Genomic DNA, 18027 nt, shown 5'->3' with positions numbered 1-18027 from the left:
GCAGAGCCGGATGCAGGGCTCAGTCCCAGGAACCTTGAGATCCTGACCTGAGCAGCAAAAGCCAAGACACTTCATCGACTAAGCCATCCAAGTGCCCCAGGATCTTTAAATCATTGGTACAAACTCCAAAAACAGAAAAAAGGAGCCGAGACAGCAATCCTAAACCATGTTTTGTGGTCATGGTTGATACAGCTCAAGCACTGGGTGGCAACCAGTGGGGAACGAAACCGCCCGGTTGGGCGCACAGGTGGGGCCCGGCCAGCAGAGGGCGCGCAAGGCGCCGTCCACCCGGCCGAGCGGCCCGCCGGGCGCTGGGACTCCTTCCTGGCGCGCAGCCTGCGGCGGTCCCTGGCGCGGCGACTGCTGCGGGCGACTCTCCCGCTGGGACGCGGGCACCCGGCCACCGGGCAACCCGGCCGAAGCCGGCGCGGGTGATGGGCCGGGATTGAAGAGCCCGCCTCCCATTTCTGGGGAGACACTGAGGCATCAGGTAACCGAGCGGCAGCCTGCGCCCCGCGCTCACTCCCACTGACCCCGGGGCCCCTGGCCCACCGCACGCTCCTTTCTGCGCTGCGTTCTCAGAAGAAAAGGCGGGAAGGGAGGCGCGAGGAGTTGGCTGCAGCCCTGGAGGGAGACCCTAGGTGTGGGGGCCAGAACAGGAGCGATGACACTTGGAGTCTACCAAATTTAGAGACGCCCAACTGTGCTTTTACTCCGCCAAGTGTCCTAGCTTTGCACTGACCTTTCCCCCTCCCCGGAGAAAGAGTGGGCCTGGCACCAGCCTTTGCTCAACCCCTCCCATGGAAAGTGCCCGCCTGCCTCCCTTTCCCTTGCCCTGTGCTACTCAGTCCCTCCCTCCTGACCTGATCCTAGTGCCTAATAGCTTCTCCATTAGGAGCTTGGATGTCCGCTAGTTGCATCCCCAGCTCTTCCTCCCTTTGAAAATCTACAAAATGGTTCAGAAGACGTTGGCAGCTGTGAATTTGAGGTTCGGAGTGGGGACAGTTAAAACTGTGATTTTTGTACCTTTCTTGTGCCTTTGGCCCCCTCTAAGATTTGCCTGATTTATTAACATCTGAAGTAAAAATATGTTCTTCCTCTAACCCTTTTTGAATCCTTTTATAAGGAGGAAATCAAGGGATGAGAAGAGGGTGGGGAATCAGTTCCCCTTACTAAAGTCCTGACTATAGATATACACTAACATATGATCATTGGGCCTGGGGGTTTTATGTATCTGTTTATTTACATATAAATCATCTGGTGACATACAGTGAACATTCTGGGGAGATTCATTTTGAGGAGATGTAAACATTTTTTTGAATCGAAATGTGTTTTGACACTGGGGTCTGCCCTGGTTGCAGTGTGTATATCATTTGATTTGAGGGCCCTTGTCCCTGCCCTGAAATACCAAACCCTTGTCTGTCATTGTGCCCCCAAATTCTACTACCGATGTTTATTTCTTTTTGTTTACGGTCTTAAAAGTCTTTAAGAGTTCCCCCTCAGGAATCAGTTACCAAGGGAATGATGACATCATAATACGTTATTGAGGAAGAGCCTGCTCTGGGATTCAAGAAACAGGGCTCACTGCTGAAGGCCTACGTGCAGTATTTGGCTCTGGGCCCAGTTCTGCTGCTAATTGGCTATGTGCCCTTGATTGTTCAATTTATTTAATCTCTTGGAATCTTGTTTACCTCACTTCAGGGAGGCTGGAACTAATAACCTTCATCTGTTGGCCAATGAGTGCTAAATATGGCGATCAATCTTCGTCCCCATCTTCCTTGACCTACTAGCAGTATTGGACCAAACTGATCATTCCCTCCTTAAAATGCTTTCTTCTTGAAGTCTCTTGAAGTTTCCCTCCTTCCTCCCTGCCTACATCTTCTCAGTCTCCTTGACTGGTCCTCTTTATCTCTAAAAGCTAGGGTTTGCAGTGTTCCAGGCCTCTTGTTGGACTTGCTTACCTTTAAAAAAAAATTTTTTTTTTTTTTACACTTATTTATTTCTTCGAGAGACAGAGAGAGACAGAGCACAAGTGGGAGAGGGGCAGAGAGAGAAGGAGACACAGAATCTGAAGCAGGCTTCAGGCTCTGAGCTGTCAGCACAGAGCCCGACTTGGGGCTTGAACCCACAAACCATGAGATTGTGACCTGAACTGAAGTCAGACGCTCAGCTGACTAAGCCACCCAGGTGCCCCTGGACTTGCTTACCTTTTAAAAGGCACTCTCTTGGGGCGCCTGGGTGGCTCAGTCGGTTGGGCGGCCGACTTCGGCTCAGGTCACGATTTTGCGGTCCGTGAGTTCGAGCCCCGCGTCGGGCTCTGTGCTGACAGCTCAGAGCCTGGAGCCTGTTTCAGATTCTGTGTCTCCCTCTCTCTGACCCTCCCCCATTCATGCTCTGTCTCTCTCTGTCTCAAAAATAAATAAACGTTTAAAAAAATAAATAAAATAAAATAAAAGGCACTCTCTTCCGTGATATTTAACATCATTGATGGACTCCACATTTATGCCTCCAACATGGACTTGTCCTCCTCTGAAATCCATATTAAGAAACCTGGCTGCCTTCTTGGCATCTTCTGTAAAAGCCATCTCAGAAACATCATGTTTAAAGCTGAACTTTTGATCTTCACCCCCAAATCTGCTGCTTGCCACCCTACCCTTCCCCCCACTCCCACCCCCCCCCCCCATCTTGTCCGTCTCAATGACAACCCTGTCTTTCTCTGCTCAGGCCAAAACCCTTGCAGTCAAACTTGCCTTCCACCTTCACTCCAGTCTATACCACTGTCCCTCTAGTTGGACTATAGCAATAGCCTCCTACCTAGTCTCCTGGTTTTTCTCTTGCCCTTCTGCGGTGTATTCTCCTCATAGCTGCAACCATAATTCTGTTTTGTTTTGTTTCATGTTTTTATTTATATTCTAGTTAGTTAACCTGTAGTGTAATATTGGTTTCAGGAGTAGAATTTCATAATTCATCACTTACATAGAACACCCAGTGCTCATCACAACAAGTGCCCTCCTTAGTACCCATCACCCATCTAGCCCATCACCCACCCACCTCCCTCCAGCAAACTCAGTTTGTTCCCTATCATTAAGAGTCTTTTATGGTTTGCCCCCTTCTCTCTTTTTCCTATGTTCCCCACTTCCCCTATGTTCGTCTGTTTTGTTTTGCAAGAGTAATCCTGCCAGTCAGTCATGTCCTGTGTTGGATGAAGACTGTCCAATGGCTTGTCTCATTCAGAGTAGAATCCAAAGTCCTTACGGCGACCTAAAAGTGTGATATATTTTCAGATTTGTTTCTGGCTTCATCTCTTTCTTGCCCCTCACTGCTTGCTCACTAGCATTGCTGGCACACTGACCTCCAATATGCCAAGCACATCTCTGTCTTGGGGACACTTATTAGTGTAGACACTTACTAGTCTTTCCATCTGAAACATCCCTTCTCCCAACAACCCATGGTTGGCTCCTTCACTTCCTTCAGGTCTCTGCTCACTCAAATATCATCTTATCAAAGACACTTACCCTTGATTACTTGATATTCAATAGCCACATTCAACCCTATCCTTCTTGGTACCTCCTGACCCCTCACCTTACATTATCTTTCTCCACAACACTGGCCAGCTGGCAAATATTTGTCGGGCTTTTCTCTCTCTCTCTCTCTCTCTCTCTCTCTCTCTCTCTCTCTCTCTCTCTCCTTGTCCCCTCCGCAGAATGTAAACTCCAAAGAGGGAAGAGATTTGGACAGTTTTTATTGCTGCTGTGTCTCTAGTGGCTAGAACAGAGTTTGGCATATGTCTTAGTCCCTTTGGGCTGCTATAATAAAATACCACAGACTGGGTGCCTTATAAACATCAGACATTTATTTCTTACGGTTCTGGAGGCTGGAAGTCTGAGACCAGGGTGCCATTATAGGTGAGTGAAGGCCATCTTTCAGGTCACAGACTTCTGCTATGTTTTCACTTTTGGAGCTCTGGGAGGCCTGTTATATAAGGGCACTAATCCCATTCATAACCTGAGCACTTCCCAGAGGCCCTACCTAACACCATCACCTTGGGCATTAGGACTCAATGTATGAATTTTGTTGGAGACACAAACATCAGCATGAAAGGTTATCAACACATCTTTATTGAATGAATGAGTCTAAAAGGTGATGCTTATAATATTTAGATAACAGGGCTAAACTGAAGATCATATTGTGAAGCCATTTTGTATGCTTAGTAGCATACAAAGACCTTTGGCTTAGTAGTTAGAGAAACTTTGCTTCAGACCCAGGTTACATACGCACAAATAGTGTGAACTTCTCAGAAGGTCCATTTGTGGAATGGACAGAGTATAATACCTCGAAAGTTTATTGTGAGTATCAGGCAAAACATAAGTGTACGTGAAACATTTGGCTGTGAGGAAGCTAAAAAACAAGCAGTTTTGATAACTTATGTGTGAATGTGTTTTGTAAGCTATAAAGTCACACATATACATATAGCATTAATATTACTGAGGACATTGTATGCAATGTAAAAAGTTTACTGTAATAAACTTTTCAAAGTGAATGATTTCAGTGTTCATAGCATAATGCAAATTAGAAAACGAAAAATTAGTAGCATCTATACCTCATACCTGTAGGTTCTAATGGAAATGATTATCTGACATCCTATTGTTCCTGCGTAATTTTCCCATATCCTTTGGCCCTGCTATGCCTAAGAAAGCAATATATATTCTTATCATCTCAGTCTCACAAAACCACGCAAATTCAGCCGCTTAACTCACAAGTAATCCAAGTAATGATCTGGTAAGAAGCTGTAAGATTGCCATTTCTTCAGCATGGTCCTGCCCTATGAGTACTATTTATTTTATTAAAAAAATTTTTTTTAATGTTTATTTATTTTTGAGAGAGAGAGAGAGAGACAGAGCGCAAGTAGGGGAGGGTCAGAGAGAGAGGGAGACACAGAATCCAAGGCAGGCTCTAGACTCTGAGCTGTTGGTACAGAGCCCAATGCAGGGCTCCAATTCATGAACTGTGAGATCATGACCTGAGCCACCCAGGTGCCTCTGGTACTGTTTACTTTAGTTCAGCACACAATAATAGAACATAGAGATTTAAAGGGGAATATGACATGTCCTTGTGTTATAGTGTAATATAACTCAGTCTCTTGTGGTATAGTGTAGGCCAGTTTTACAAGGTGTATAGAATACAAACTATTTGAGGACAAGAAGTAAGTGAGTTCCTACCACAAATAGAAGACAGCAGGAAGTCAGATCGCATACTGATTATTTTTTTCATCTTGAGTTATTTTTTCCTTGAAAATCCAAAGGTGTAGGCCATATTATTGAGACTGGGTTAGCTCTGAGGCCTCTAGGGCACAGAAGGTTGTGAGGTGGGGAGACCCTGAGACCCAGGCCCGGTTCTGAATTCTTGTCGTTGAGATTTAAGAATTATAGATAACAGGACTGCTAGATAAATGAAGGCAACTTCAGAGCTTCCCTGGAAGTTCCTAAGCAGTCCTGCTTTGGTTGTGATGTACCCTTTCCCTGGTGTGCAACCCCCTTCTCAGTAATCTTACAGGCTCAGAATGACTTTAAGAATCCAGGTAATCTGTTAAACTTTTCCTAGGTCCACACCCCCACCAATCTCACAGCCCCGCCTCCCCGGAAGCCCCGCCTCCCCGGAAGCCCCGCCTCCCCGGAAGCCCCGCCTCCCCAGAAGCCCAGCTCCAACAAGGCTGGGTTCTTGAGTGGGTGAGCAGGGTGGACCATGTGGTCATGAGGACATGATCCCAACGTTTGAGGTCTCAACAAAGTAGAGTTGTCCTAGACCTGCAGTGTGCTTGACATTACATTTGAAGAAGGGATTTCTTCACTGAAGTTGGCCGTGGCCTGGAAATGTGTTTACTTTTCAATGAAGTATAAAGGCCTTGTAAGCACTCACAGGACTGGACCAGGTTTTTTTCATATTTGCCTGGCACAATATATCAGTTATTTATCAATTGTACATAGGTTTATTCCTCAGGAATATCTATTAGTCTCATATTTATTCATCAGGAATTCTGGAATATCACCATTGTTTGAGCTATTTTAGTTTGACATTGACTCATCAATAAATATTTCTTGAGCAGTGTGCTGGCCCTTGGGAATATAAAACAGAATACTACCTATTTCCTGAACCCAAAATAATTTCTATTAGTCTTTATTTATTTCCAGACTTACACCAAGTCCAACATGTTGCTTACCTTAGTTAAAAAAAACCCAGGGCTCTCAACAAGAAACGAGAACTTTTCTTTTCTTTTCCTTTTTTTTTTTTTTTTTTTTTTTGTAAATATAAGCCATAGAGAAACAATTTAAGATGATTATTTCTATCTTCTCAACTCTACTTTTTTTTTTAAAGTTCTGATTAACAGTGTACGATTAAGTTCATTCGTTTAGTTGTTCAGTAGACCTCGGGCTCACAGTTTGAGGGGGCAAAGTTGAAGCAAACTCTGACCCCACAGAGTCACAGAGGTTGACTTTAGTGAGGACATCTTGCAGCCCTTGGGGGAGGGTCCTCCAGCGAGGTCCCCTGCTGCTTTGGCTTCCTTTTACCTTCTCTTTGGGCTTTGGGCTGCTTGCAGGTTCCCATCACTGCAGGGCAGACAGACTGACAGCCAGTTCTGCTCCTTCTGGAAAATTTCCACTGTGTTTTATACTTGTCAGATGACTTTTCTCAAGAAAACAGATTTCATGAGCCACTCTCTTTGCTCCTGGACTGTTGAAACCCTGGCAGATATGATTTAAGAATCTGAACAAAGAAACATTTAAAAGTACATGACACTAATTTGCAATGCAGCGTACGTCTCCGTCTTGGATTTTACATCGTCTCTGAAGCCTACGGTGGTCATTTGAGTTATCCATCAGCCACAAAGCGGGCTTTGTCTGATTTTTGTCGTATCCATTTGTTCTTGTCTTCCTTGTCTCTCTTACCACAATATTCCCACGATCACAAATACATCCACTTGGGCCCTGTTTGAATTTCACACTTTTACTGAACATCTTGACATGAAATCACAGAGTGAGATTTTTCTTCCTTCCCCGAAATCACTGATGAAAAGATTCTGTTCTGTGTGTGGTCTATAGAATGGCTCAGTTGGAGACGGGGTGCACAATGTTTCAATGGATGGTACAGCTCTTCATCTCAAAGCAGTTGCTGGTGACTTTTCTGAGCTCAAGTGTCCTGGAGAAATCACATAAAATTAATTATAAGACCATTTATCTTTCATCTTTGTCTTTCATCAATTTCTCCTTTTATTTTAATGGGTTTTCTATATATACATCACCTCATGTCTGTTTACTCTTTCATAGTTGTAAAAACCATCCCTCTCTCTTGCATTATATGGGGGAAAAGTATAAATGACTATCTCAGTAATTATTTAATTCTTATTCTTCTTATTTCTTATTCTTAATTAAGAATTAATTCTTAATTACATATTTTATGTATTTACATAAGGCTTTGCTGTGCCAAGGTCTCTGATCTAGTGAAACGGTTTCCATCTGTGAAAACCTTGTAAGCTTTTATAAATTTCCTACAATTTTAGGACTTTCAACATGACAGAATAAAGGATTCTATGGCAGTAAGAAATTAGAGGCTTACGTAATCCTTGGGTATGAAAAATGAGAGATGTGATGTGAAGAAACCTTTAGAAGAAGAGCTGTTTTGAAATGTACTTTCTTACTCGTTCAAACATTAATTCAACCAGCTTTTGTTAAGTGCCCGTTAAGTACAGTGCTGGATACTAGGGACACCACACTAACACAAAGCCCCTACCTTTAAACATACCACTGGTGGGGCGCCTGGGTGGCTCAGTCAGTTGAGCGTCCGATTTCAGCTCAGGTCACGATCTCACGGTCCGTGAGTTCGAGCCCCGCGTCGGGCTCTGGGCTGACAGCTCAGAGCCTGGAGCCTGCTTCTGATTCTGTGTCTCCCTCTCTCTCTGCCCCTCCCCCGTTCATGCTCTGTCTCTCTCTGTCTCAAAAATAAATAAATGTTTTTTTTGTTTTTTTTGTTTTTTTTTTAATTTTTTTTTTCAACGTTTATTTATTTTTGGGACAGAGAGAGACAGAGCATGACCAGGGGAGGGGCAGAGAGAGAGGGAGACACAGAATTGGAAACAGGCTCCAGGCTCTGAGCCATCAGCCCAGAGCCCGACGCGGGGCTCGAACTCACGGACCGCGAGATCGTGACCTGGCTGAAGTCGGACGCCTAACCGACTGCGCCACCCAGGCGCCCCAAAAATAAATAAATGTTAAAAAAAAAATTTAAAAAAACATACCACTGGTTAGGAGGACAAAATATTTTATGGTTGCATTTTTCTGTAGATTTGTTGCTTGTTTTGTACTTTGGGAATTGCCTTTGAATGAGGTTTTTTAACAAGGAAGTATTTTGAAGACAAATTATTTTCGAATGAAGGAAGGAGGAAAACTAGAGGCTTGGTAAGAGCAACTTTCTCTTTGACATCTCATATTTACATCACACTGAAAGCTGTGAGGGGCAGCGTTGATTTTCACCTGAATTGATCATGAGCTTAGAATAGCAAAGAGGATTTTACGCCTGATGAATTGGCAATAGATAATTTCTTTTACAAAAAAATCCTTTCCATTCGAAGGAAATAATTTCTGGAGAGTACTGGGAAATGGGAAAATCTTCTGCCATTGCTATAGATACTTTTCTGTTTTCTTGTCTTTTCTGTTACCCTATAATAATTTACTTTTCCTTCAGTTAGCATGGTTAAGTATGTGGATTATCATCCCAATATGGCAGGGCTTGAATGTAAAGTACAAGACAAAAAACAAAAGAAAAACAAACAAACAAACAAATTCATTAAGGGAGCTGGCTGACTCTTGATTTCAGCTCAGGTCAAGATCTCACAGTTTTGTAAGTTTGACCCCCGCATTGGGCTCTGCGCTGACAGCACAGAGCCTGCTTGGGATTCTCCCTCTCTCTCTGTCCCTGCCCCCACTTGCACTCTCTCTGTCTCTCTCAAAATAAGTAAATAAACTGGAAAAAAAAAAAAAAAGCTCATTAAGATATAAAGGATTCCCTAGGGTTTCCCCAGGTTCTGTATTTGGTTAATGTAAAAGAAATAAGATTTTACTCATATACTTTTCAATTTTGTTTACATTATTGTTAAATTTTAAAAAGTAAATTACACTTTGTGCTTTACTTTTAGTTTTTCAGCTGCTATAGGGAGACAAGCTGGATTATTTGCTTTTCTATTTTCTTTCAGAAATAACTATGTACCTGCTAACTGCTGAAAAAGTAAAATTGTCTGTAATCAGTTTAATAAGCATGTAACCATACTTTGTGGGATAATTACACAAGACAATGTTTCTATAAGTGACTTATTTTAAGACTTCACAGTGTTAGGTCTTCTCATTTAAAAAAAATGTAAGTCATTTTCTTATTTACTGTCACTTAAGTCAGAAATATCTTAAGGAAATACAGCTAACTGTGGAAGAGCTTTGTTCACAAAGATAGATGACATAGCCTCATTTACTACATACACAAAAAGCCAAAGGCCTAAATGCCCAACAATAATGAAATGGTTAAATAAATGATGAGAGATCCAAGCAACAAAATCTTATGTAGCAAGTTATATTTATGAAAATTATGTATATATACATATATATACGTATGTATATTATACATACGTATATATACATATATATACGTATATATTATACATACGTATATATACATATATATGTATATATATGTATATATACGTATGTATGTATACATGTATATACATGTATATATGTATATATATGTATATATGTATATATGTGTGTATACATATGTATGTATATGTATGTATATGTATGTATGTGTATATACATATGTATAAATATATACACACATATACATATGTATACATATGTATACACACATTGCTTGCATGTGTGTGTGTATATATATACACATATATATGTGTGTGTGTATATGTATACATATGTATATATATGTATATATATATACATATGTATACATATATATACATGTATATATATACATATATATATACATATATATATACATATACACACGCAAGCAAATTATACTTAAGGAAAGCTTTGTTAACATTATGCTATCATATATAGTACATGATAAATATCTTAATCCTAACTGTGAAATATTGATTAGGACCAGTGGATTTGATTTCCTTATTTTATTTATTTATTTATGAAATAACCCTCCCCCTTTTTTAAAAGTTTATATATTTATTTTGAGGGAGAGAGAGAGAGGGAGAGAGAGAGAGGGAGCCAGTGGGGAAGGGGCAGAGGGGGGACAGAGGATCCGAAGTGGACTTTGTGCTGACAACAGAGAGTCTGATGCGGGGCTTGAACTCACAAATTGTGAGATCATGACCTGAGCCGAAGTTGGTTGTTTAACCGACTGAACCATCCAGGCGCCCCTTGATTTTCTTATTTTAATATTTAAGGCCTAGAAATTGGCCTAAAGCAGGGAATATCCCAGCAGAAATTCCATTTAGATGAGAAATCCATTTAAATTATTCAGCTTGTTGGAGAATAACAAAGGTCTTACTATAGCTATGTCAACAACTTTCTGATAGTTTATGTAAATAGCTGCTTTTATTTGGTAGAATTAACTAAAATAAAGTCATAGGAACATAACTAATTATCTAATTTGTGCTTTAAACTATAGTTTGACTGCAAATGAGGTACTCTGGAATGACTTCATCACCTATGATAACTCTTAATCTGCCCTTTTGGTTTCCTGCATCTGTTTCCATAATCTCTCAATTTAGGAAACACCATTGGCTTTTCCTGAGAATTAGTGTAGGAATTCGGTGATGAATGCTCAGGGCATGGATAGTGTTGGGAATCAGAGGTTTTATTACAATTTTGAACCTAAAACTAAGAGATCACAAAGAGAAGTGATCAGTCTGTTTGATCTTTATCACTTTGGGGATAATGAAAGTTCAGTTTCTTTGGAACACTATGTTAGATCTTTCCACTGATTGATTACATTTTCATCTTCACCTGGAATTAGTTCTTTTCAAATAACGTAAATATTGCTATTAATATTTAAGATAACCTTGTAAGTATTTAAAAGATTGATTAGTCTGAACTGTTATCTTTGAGTTAATTAGATGCATTTTATAGTGGATAACACATTTGTTTTTATATTTTAGGACTTGAGCCGTGTTCCTGATTTTATACAGATACCATTGGGGGTATAGCTCAGGGGTAGAGCATTTGACTGCAGATACCATGGCTCCGTATATAAAGGACATTCGCTAAAATGGTAATTTGAAAAATATTATATTATTTTAATTTAAAATATTTAAATAGCCAATGGTGTTTATATATATTTTTATAGTAAATATTTTAAATATTAAATAATCTTAATTTCCTGTATTCAGCAGCATATCAAATATTAAGAATGAGAAGATATATAGATCTGTCTATATATTCCTATATCTATATATCCTTATTTACAGCTATAACTATATATAACTACTTGACTGATGTAGTCACTAGAAAGTAAACAATTACATAACTCAACATTTGATAGAGCCTTATGAGCCATCTGGATATGGTTCTCAAGAAAGAAGGCAGTTGTCAGTAGATGAAAGAATATTTTAAAACATAGCCCCTGTTAACCCGCCAGCATATTTGGGTTGATTTCCAGTCAGAGAGTTAAAATTGTACTGGCTGTTTGCTCTCCTCCCCCTGAGTCTTCTGTGGCACAGGGCAGATCTTATTAGGACATCTTCCTTGAGTCAGGATAGAATTTGTAGCTGTGGAACCATAAAATCTGCTGACCATACTTGAACCAAATCCAAGACTCTGGCCTCATTTTCATAGTGCTGTGGTTTATTGTGCTAACCAAGAAAGCCTTTTGCAGTTGGATACTAGGTAACTTGAAGTGACATTACTGAATACCTCTTCTTTAAGTACTAAAAATGTGTCTCCAATTAAAAAGGATAAATCCCTTAGAATTTGTTATTGTTCAAAATATTTAAGCTGAAGAGCTTTGAATAATTAATAGTCTGTATGTAGTTACTACGTACACTTTAGTTGTATTGTTGATGCATTTCACAATACTTGAAGAGTTGGGAGTGTCTGTATTTTAAAATATGATCGTTATCCACTAGGAGGAGCTATATCCTCTTTTAAAAAGTTAGTTACCCAGAGAAAGAGTAAAGCAAAAAGAAAGCAAGGTGTCAAGCAAGACTTACCCGAGCTTATATGAACCTCAAGTATTGGTGATAAAGATGTTACTTGTATATTATCTTTCACTTTGGAATCATGAAATGTCAACTGATCCACAAAAGTTTATACTGCTCTTGCAGACATGGAGCTAAAACATCATAGGGCCAAGAGCCCAAGAGCTCTAAAACATCAAGAGCCAAGACATTAGTGCTTCTTAGATGAGAGGGTAGAAATACAAAGGTTTAGGGGAAGGAGTTTCCTTCAGCAGAAGTAACAGTTGAAGCTAGGATTGGGAAGGATTTCTGTTAAGAAGGATGCGAATGAGTATGAAGGAGAAGCAGGGTAAGTTAGGAAAGAGGAAAGAGGAGGGGTGCTGGAACCAACAGATGAGGGGTGAGGGCAGGGGAAAGGGTGAGCTGTTGCAGAGACTGGGGAAGAACCTGGATGGTGCCATGTCACCAGAACCCACAGAGGGGGTACTTTTAAGAACATGCTACTGGAGTTGGGGGAGGAGAGCGGGGGTGAGTTCCGATGTACCTGAGTAGGTACAGGAGAGTGAAAACACAAAAAAAGTGCTGTGCTTAGTTAGAAAGAGGACTAGTGGGTATGAGTTCAAATTACGTACACCTAATAATCATTCTTTGGACGGTTAATAGGAGTGGTTTAGCAGATCATTCAAAGCTCTCCAGATACTGTCTGATGACCCTTGTCATTAACCACACATATAAATCCATACAGAGTGTGACACCACAGATGACAACAGACAAGGAGTGGGAAGACAGGGTCTTCATTCTGCCTGTGTCGCTAACAAGCTTAATGACCCCACACAAGTCACTTGACCCTTGTGTAGTAGTATAAAAATAAGAACCCCTTCTTTAAGAAGGATACAGACGAATAAAAATATACAATCTAGGGGTGCCTGGGTGGCTCAGTCAGTTAAGTGACTGACTCTTGATTTCTGCTCAGGTCATGATCTCCTGGTTGACAGATTGAGTCCCACGTGAGGTTACACGCTGAGCATGGAACCTGCTTAAGATTCTCTCTCGCCCTCTCCCACTGCCCCCACAAAATAATAAAAATTAAAAAAAAAAATAAAAAATACACCTTCTTCATAGAAATAAGACAGCCCTCAAAGCTTTGTCCACAGTAGTGGTCACAGCTCATAACTCTGAACGTGTACAGACAGTACCTTTAACAGGCCCACTGTGAGAGACAGTACCTTTAACAGGCCCACTGTGAGAGATGCCAATGGCTCTAGGAAGATAAATCTAATTATAATTAGCAGATCTGTTCTGTCCATGCTCAAATAGTCAACTGATTTTGTGTGTGTGTTCCTGACAGCTAGTGCTGTTATTACAAGTATCCAGGGACCTGCAAACATGTTTGTATTTCACAAGTGGGATTTGCATCTTTCACATTCCATAGGGAGCCAAACTCAGATAGTACTAAGGAAATGGCACCGGTAAAAAGCATGATGTTCGCCTGAAACGTGTGGCTTTTCAGATTGAAGGGTTAATAAAAGGATTTCTTTCTTTTTTTTTTTTTTTTAATTTTTTTTTCAACGTTTATTTATTTTTGGGACAGAGAGAGACAGAGCATGAACGGGGGAGGGGCAGAGAGAGAGGGAGACACAGAATTGGAAACAGGCTCCAGGCTCTGAGCCATCAGCCCAGAGCCTGACGCGGGGCTCGAACTTACGGACCGCGAGATCGTGACCTGGCTGAAGCCGGACGCTTAACCGACTGCGCCACCCAGGCGCCCCTAAAAGGATTTCTTTATTTCATATCTCTTCCTGTTATGGTACAGAATGTATCACCTGCAGCAAAATCCGTCAGCTGGAACCAAAATGTTGGTAAGAGTAGAAAGGTAGGTACTGACTTATACTAAATAACCTCATGTTTGTGAGCAGCACAATTTCAGTGTAAACTTCTGTGTCCAAAGAAGGGTCCAGAGTCATTTTAAATGCTGCCTTCAGTGAATCAATAGATCTTCAATACCACTTCAGTAGTTTATAAACATACTACTAAAAAAGTAACTGCCATGAATGAATTTGCTGCCAGCACTATTCATGGATATATATTTTTAAAATATTTTTTGAACTTTATTTATTTATTTTGAGAGAAAGAGAATGTGTGTGAGCAGGGGTGGGGCAGAGAGAGAGAGAGAGAGAGAGGGAGAGAGAGAGAATCCCAAGCAGGCTCCATATTTTCGGCATGGAGCTCGATGCGGGGCTCGAACTCACGAACCCAGTCACCCCAAATTCGTTGATATATTTTAAGTATGATGTAACATTAGCATGTGACAGTCTTCAGCATACGTGATCCCAGGGTGGTGACAAACATGTTAACTCTTATCAAGGAGAATTCCACTGTAGACCTGTTTTTCTCTTATGGAAAGGAAAATATCCCTAAGGAGATTTTAATCTGTTTAATTGGTTTATAGAAAACAAATATCAAAACAGTAATACCTTGAGAAGCAGATCCCCGCCTGGTAATATCAGTTTGACCTTTGTTGCCTAAACCCTGGCTGTTCCCTGTTGTAATAGTAACTGAACACAATATAAAATTTACTTGTCATGTGTGTTGCATATATGTTTTATATTCCGTATTCCATAATGTAACATCAGATTTCCCATTGGTGACTTAAGAATGGAGCATTCCCAGCTTTAACCTTTGGTGGTGAAGTTGTTTTTTGGCTTTGGCACCACGTGTGCTGTGGGCAGACCTCAGAGTGATAGAAAGTGTCCTCTATACTTTAGAAGCTCTGCAAGGTGATTACGTGCTCTTTTCATGAGTAACCATATCTATGTCACTTCAGCTGGGGCTATGGTAGCTGACACAATTTCAGGTGCTTTGTTTATATTCTTCAACTCTAGCCTGCCCTCCTTTTTTGGCAGGCCATAGAGATCACCCTGTAACCATGTTCTCTCCAGTGTTTTGGTGCTTAGCCTGAGGAAACATGCCCACGTCAGGAGTCCCTGAGCACATAATTTCTGGGGGGAGAAAAACAAAACAAAACTCATGTATTTCAGGAAAATGTATTGGCAACTTTTATTCTTAACTTTGACTTAATGGGAAGCGTGACTCTTTACTGGACGTAAATTGCCAGGGTCCAAAGCCCACGTGTTTCACCACTCGGCCTCACTCAGCCTTTCATTGGTTCAGGTTCCTTGCCTATAAAATAGGGGTTATAATACCTGCTTTACAGGGTTATTTGGAAAACCAAATGAAACATTGTATGAAAAGTGCCTGAAACAGAACACCTTTTTCAATGCATGTTATTAATTTCTTTATTCCAATAATGAAATGTATAGGATTCTCCTTATATATTACATGTTTTTGTGTTTTAGCACATATAATAAAGAGTAAGCTCTCCATGAATAAAAGTTTAACATAGTTTTTTGCAAAATATTTATAGAAGGAAACTCTGTAAAGATCGGTTATCACAGATGTGGAGAGTGGGAAGAAATTGCCAGACACCATTAACAGGGTGAGTGTGTACTTTTGGTAAGGTCTCTTCTTTTATGTTCTTTATTTGTCCCTCCCTCCCCCTCTCCCTTCCATCCTACCTTCCTTTGGCATGTAGTTGGACACATGTGGCTTCAAAGCGTCGATAAAGCCTTTCTCCCAAGTTGCCCAGTAATAGCAGAAACTCAGGAGTGTCAAAAGGACTTTCTCAAGAACCACCATAGTTTTAACCTCCTGGGTCTAGAGTAAAGGAAGCAGAAATTCTCTGAGAACCATAGCTATTACAGAGGTGTCCCTCTGGTATATCTAAACCAATAGCAAGACAGAAAAAGGAATTCAGCTTTAACCCTTGGTGGTTAAAGATTGTTGGTTGTGAGAGGTTCGAAGGATGGGGTCTCCACGTACTTCATACTTTGGTTGCTTTATTGAGCACAACCGGGAAGGTACAGGTGTGTGCCATAGTCTGGGGACACACAGGTGAGTAAACATCTGCTCCAGCCCTTGAGGAACGGATCATGTAGCTAGAAGGGAGATGTACTGTGATCTTCCGTCTGCGTCTCCCTGCACCATGAGCTGCTTGTGAGGTGGGGGTCCTTCTTCTTGCTTCCGAATGCCTCGTGCCTGTCTGTCACAGGGCCTATCCACAGAAAGCTCGCAATAAACAGATCCTGATCAAAATAACTAACTAGTGATTTAGGCCGAGAAACTGAAAGTAGATTTCGGAGTGGCCAACACTTGGCTTGTAGAAAGCCTCCGGTCATTTTTCAATGCCATTCAACTTAACATAACACATATGCCCTACCTATTTCTGCCTCTGTTTAACCACAGATGTTACGAGGTCTGGTGGAAATTCTTCCTCTTGCACCACCTCTGCAGCATTCATGCAGCACTTACTTCATTCCTGGGGCACTTGGTTCCCAGCTAGATGACATAACCAAACACATTCCCTCCACCTGTGTCCCTGGCTTCTGGTCACAGCATCACTGTACCTCATTGCCGTGCAGTACATGTTGAGCCTAATGAAAGATGGTGGGTGGATCACGGAGATATGATATCAAGAGAGGCTGTAAAAATGCAGTAAGGCAGGAATAAGATCGAGCCAAGAGCAGACTAGCAGGTGTTTTGAGAATTAACAGTTAACTTCATTTTACATAGAGGAGCTCCTTCAAAACAATAGTGATGAGCTGATAAATAAAATGGGACCTGAAATAAGTGGACACGTTAGTTCTCAAAAACAGTTTATTATTTTTTTTTTTAAGGAAGGGAGGAAGGAAGACATCACAAGGAAACCTTTGTGTCTGAGCCTAGGGTTCATTGTGGGGGAACAGCATCTCCCCTGAGAATCTGTGATTATAGACCTGCCTTCACACAGGTTGGTGTTCAAATGTATACTGCTTTCATAGGTGGGGAAAATTGTGGTCCAAGTAATTTATTTGGTAATTTACTTAGAGGAGTTTATGGTTGCTAGTATCACCAAGGCATCTGGCAGAAAAAAAATCCAAATCCAGGATGTCTCCTTAAAAGAGGCTGCTCCACAAATAAAGCCTCATCAAACCCAAAAGGAGTCCAAACTTTTAAAACATATGTAATAATGTCTACAGAAGTCATAAATTGGAATGATTCGATGCAGAGTGGAATATGCATGTTAAAAATGCTTCAAGAGGTAAAGATAGTATAAATACCTGAGCAAGGAATAAGGAAGATTCAGAGAAGGTCTAGATGGATTTGAATAAAAACCAAATGAACTTCTATTAATTAAATGTATAATCACTGAAATAAAAACTCAGTGGATCAATTAAACAGCGGACTAGATACAATTAATGGAAGACTAAAGAACTAGAAAATGGATCTGGGAAAATTATCCAGAATGCAGCCCAGGGAAAAGAGATGGAAAATGGGAGAGAAGTTAGAGATATGTGAAAAGAATGACAAGGTTTTACATTCTCCATTTAAAAGCTCTAGAAGAAGGGCATGTGAAGAATGGGGAGAAGTAATGTCCAAAGAGCATTTTTCAGGGTTGATGAAACATATATATCTGCAGAATCCAGGAGAATCACTCCCAAACAGATTAAACAAAAAGAAATCCGTACCATATATATCGCAGTGCAACTGTCCAAAAACCCAAAACTAAGATCATAGGAGCCCATAGGGGAAAGGACAGCACACAAAGGTCAGCAATTATAAACTGATAGCAAACCTCTCAGTAATAAAGTTGGAGGCCAGAGATTTGAGATAGTATCCATGAGGTTTATAAATGAATGTCATTCTAGAAATTTGTGGCCAGATAAACTAGCATTATAGAATAAAAGTAATGCTGATACAATACTGGGTGAAAAGACCTATAGGAAAAGATGATTAAAAAA

The 18027-nt window shown here is 40.7% G+C and overlaps 1 long non-coding RNA gene across 1 annotated transcript; it reads left to right on the top strand.

Annotated features, from left to right (window-relative positions):
* The first annotated feature begins 297 nt into the window (after window positions 1-297).
* Window positions 298-17030, top strand: LOC123591205. The gene is made up of 5 exons (XR_006709169.1): window positions 298-490; window positions 11174-11286; window positions 14020-14063; window positions 15615-15686; window positions 16924-17030. It is a non-coding gene; the product is annotated as an uncharacterized LOC123591205 (long non-coding RNA).
* Window positions 17031-18027: the final 997 nt, after the last annotated feature.

Source organism: Leopardus geoffroyi, chromosome B1, assembly GCF_018350155.1.
Source record: "Leopardus geoffroyi isolate Oge1 chromosome B1, O.geoffroyi_Oge1_pat1.0, whole genome shotgun sequence".
NCBI classification, from domain to species: Eukaryota; Metazoa; Chordata; class Mammalia; order Carnivora; family Felidae; genus Leopardus; species Leopardus geoffroyi.
This window is presented reverse-complemented; position numbering and strand designations above follow the sequence as displayed.